The sequence below is a fragment of the Pollicipes pollicipes genome, unplaced genomic scaffold (genome assembly GCF_011947565.3).
Source record: "Pollicipes pollicipes isolate AB1234 unplaced genomic scaffold, Ppol_2.1 Scaffold_4740;HRSCAF=5597_pilon_pilon_pilon, whole genome shotgun sequence".
NCBI classification, from domain to species: Eukaryota; Metazoa; Arthropoda; class Thecostraca; order Pollicipedomorpha; family Pollicipedidae; genus Pollicipes; species Pollicipes pollicipes.
The window spans coordinates 35,542,618-35,546,936 of record NW_023596545.1 but is presented as its reverse complement, the minus strand read 5'-3'; positions in this window follow the sequence as shown (position 1 = coordinate 35,546,936).

Genomic DNA, 4,319 nt, shown 5'->3' with positions numbered 1-4,319 from the left:
AGGCGCCACGCGCTTGTCACGGATGCGCGTGCCGTGAAGCAGTCTGCGTAATGCAACTCCATCGCCCTGCTCCCGACAACGACGGTGTGTAGCCTGAGGTAGAAATGTGGGCCAGTAGTCTTGCAGCTGGATGATCTACCGATGATGATGATGATCATGATGATCATGATCATGATCGTGATGATGATCATGGTGATATGCCGCGATTTTGGAGTCATGCGAGTGATTGGGGCTTAACGATGCGCTCAGCTGCTGCTGAGGCTACATGGCATCTTCTCCCTCTCACCCTGGAGGAAAGGGCGGGCAACGCGGAGGGTCGAACTCCGCACCTCTGGTTTCCCAGACGCACAGTGGTTAGCGCAGACGCTTAGCCAGACGCGCTAACCACTACACTACTGGCACCCTTTTAACGAGTTATGTACCATTGTCAACAGGTAATGGTCCCTGTGATATATCATGGCCAACAGGAAATGGTCCGTGTGATGCAGATCAAGCCTGTGGACGAGCGCTGACAAACTGAGCACCAAATGAGCCGGTAGACGGGCATCGTCACCCACAACATGCGATCCTGAGCAATCACAATTGCATGCAAATGGACGCATTTTGAAGGTGTCGGCTATCATTACCCGGTTTACATGGGCAGCCGAGGATAATTCGAATTAAGATCGGAACGGATCATGCGACGTTAACCCCTCTCGGCGAAGGGCGTTTACATGGGCGAAAACCGGCTTTACGTCGGATTAACGGTCGATAGTTCGATCCCGCTTAGTTCGAATCAAGGAACGGATTATGGGCGAAAACTGCGCTTTTGAGGCGAACTGAACAAAACAAGAAGAAAAAAGCCGGTACTCTGCGTATGGATGGCGAATGTCACGAAGCCATGGTGGGCGCGAGACAGCTTTGAGGGCGAGGAGGAAGATGGACTCCGTTGGAAAATGATCTGTGCAGGACTCATAGGCTTTATAGCTACAGCACAAGCCATAGCACTTAAAACACAAGAGTTGCGCAGTCAGCACTGCCAAATCTGTCACATACGCAGTGTTATATGCACATTTTTACTAGCGGGAAACTTTGGCTAGCAGGAAATCAGTATTTTCTTGTATTGGCCAATGACACTCACAAACTTACCACACTCATATCAGTATGCCACCCAGCATCATGTCATCTACTTTGCGCAGCCCAGGAAACACATTACCTACTCCCCACACTAATGCATTGATGAGCAGCCTGCAACAGTGAGCTAAGCTACAGAAATGACTTATGAATGCTACTAGTTAGTGGCAAAAATGTGTGTAACTATGTTGTCTTTCCCCCATCCAGTGCATATACGTCCCTGAGGGCAGCATTGCCATTTAGACTTGGCATGGACTGGCAATTCAGAATGCAGCTATTTGCTTTCTTGACACATACGGTTGAAATACTGCTTTGATATCCTTGCAGTCAACAGCATTGGCTGATATGGACTGATGGCTAGGTGGCACAAACAGCTGTGTTCGCACAGTCCAAAGATCATAACATGTGAACCAGCCCCAGAGCTGTCATGACAAAAGCAATCTGGGCTCAAAATTCATAACAAATGATTAATTATAACAACAGCTCAATTGTCCACCTCATGGTTTGCAAAGATACATACCACAAAAAAGCACCAAGGTAACATATTTACTCACCAGTACAAAAACAGGTAATGATGTGCACCACAGATGTTCTCTGCACATCATGTGGCATTATGTTAGGTTTTACTTAGTTTTATGCACTGTTTTCTTCCACACGAAACGCCACAAACCTGGATTTGACAGAGTACTGATGGCAGCTATTTTCATCCAGTGCTCACATTTGCTTTCTTGACATTTTGGAACCATCACTGGGCAATTTTGGTCCCATCATTAAAAATAGTTCACGTTCTGCACTGACTGCAATGATCTATTGCCTATATTTGTTGATCCTTTGCATCATGCAGGAATTACTGAGTTACCTATCTCACACACATCAAACCGACAAGCAACAAACAGCCTAATCGCATCAAAAACAAATATTCCAGCCCCCGCTTCCTTGCCATTTGGTCTACCAGCGCGATGTAACTTCATATTTCCTTGACGAGCCAGTCACCAATATCCAGCACATCCCTTCTGCCAATAGGTGGTCAACCAAATGCTCAAGTCACAGGAGGAATGTCTGCAAAATCAATCCTGGAGCATTTATGTATCACTTAATGAAGAAACTATTGGTACCCCTGCAAGAATCGTTGAACAGTTGAAGTACCTACCTCATGGCCTGCAAAGACACCCATCACAAAAAAGCACCAAGGTGACATATTAATCACCAGTACAAAAACAGGTGATATGCAACACAGACGTGTTCTCCATGCAGCATGTGCCATCGTGTTAGGTTATGCACTGTTTTCCTGCACATGGAACACACACAACTTGGATTTAGCAGAGTAATGATGACAACTATTTTCATCATCCAGTGTTCACATTGCTTTCTTGCTGTTTTGACCCCATCATCGGGCAATTTCGGTCCTACCATTAAAAAAGTTCACATTCCGAGCTGACTGCAATGATCTATATTTGTTCATCTGTCATATCATGCAGCAATTTTTAAGCTACCTTTCTCACACAAATAAACTGACAAGCAACCCAGCATCCAATTTAAGGAACATCTGCAAAAACACTCCTGGGGACTTCAGGTATTAACTTAATGAACGAAACTCGGAGGCATTCTCTGCAAGAATTTGAGCAATCAAAAATTAAAAGAGAACAAGTCAAAGCTATATAAAATAACCATATTACTCCATCGGCTTTTGGAAGCATGGAGCCTGCCCCAGATGTAAACTAATCTAACCTTTAGGCGGAAAGATAGCACCAAACACCGTCGACGCCTGCTGTCTGCATAGATCAAGCGCCTAGCAAGGCTAAATTACGTGAACATTTCTGTGCTGCTAGCCACTCAGGCCCTCAATATAAGAGTAGTTTAGCAGCATGATGTCAACTTCACCTTCCTTCTCTTTTCCCTTACCATCTTGGACTTGAACCGTCTCGAGCAATAGCTAAAAACCCGTGGAAAAGCGGTAACACCGCACAAAGCTGAAATGGCTATGAACAGAACTGCGTGCGCCAGGCATTTTTTTTTTTTTTTTTTTGTTTAGACAGCTGACGGCTGACGGCCGATAATTCGGACGAAATCCCTTCCTGAACGGATGATCCTCTCACGGGAAGGGATTTCCTCCGGCGCACGATTCGAATCAGCGGAACGGCGCGTGAGTGTATACATGGGCGGATAGTTCGGATCGAGGACGGGTCCCGGCTTAATTCGAATCACAGCTGCCCATGTAAACAGGGTAATTTACATTCCCTTTCTCACCTATTCTGATATGAATGTGTGGGAACGAAATGCTGGTTTCAAAAACTTGAAACATTTTCGTTTAACATCAGCCTGTTCTTATAAGTAAACAGCCATATCATCAGCAAAACTGGGCCCCTTACACCCAGTTACTAGTTATGTTATGTTATGTTATGTTGTAGTACAGTGTGTATTGTTGTTGCTATGGTCTTTGATAGTTTGGTTTCTCTACGTAGGAACAGGCAACCGATGCAACATATTTCCTTTTTCAGGCGCAGCTTGGCCCAGCCTGCCATAGCCCGGGCATCAATTTGGGACGCTTCAAGGCTCTAAACACTGCGTCCCCACCCCTGCGGCATCCTCTCAAACGACGAATCAAAACTAAAATGACACCACAATACAAAAATAAGGGAAATACATCCAAACAGCAGTTCACGCTAACCGTGTGGCAGCCATTTTAGTTGGCCCCAAGCGTCCCCAACAAATATCCCAACAGACACGCGTGCCCGGACTCGACTGACCGCACGCCTCCTCAAGCGCGAGCAGTCACATACGTGCCTTTCGCCCGCTAGCCCGCCCTTCGGGAGCGCACCTACCTTGCCCTGGCGCTGCTCCGGTGAGGCCCGCGCTGTGGTCGGGACGCCGGTGCCTTTCGATAGGCAACATCGAGGACCAGCCGGCGGCGCGCGGTCCGGTCCGCTCCATCACAGCCGGCCACCGGGGTCCCGGTGGGCGGTCAGCACAGCAGCACCCCCGCACCCACGCTGGCCCGTCTCACAAGCAATAGACGGTACAAAAAAACTGCACGGAAGCTTGGTGCTTGCTGTGGCTCGAAGAACAGAAAAGCTTGTTGCTTGGAAGGAATTTTCTCTTCAAAGCACGGCGAAGCGGCAGACACCGTCTAGCGGGCAAATACGGAACTATCGTCCTATCCTCCGCTATAGGTGGCAGCAGAACGCACCAAAATTGACTTCTCCAGG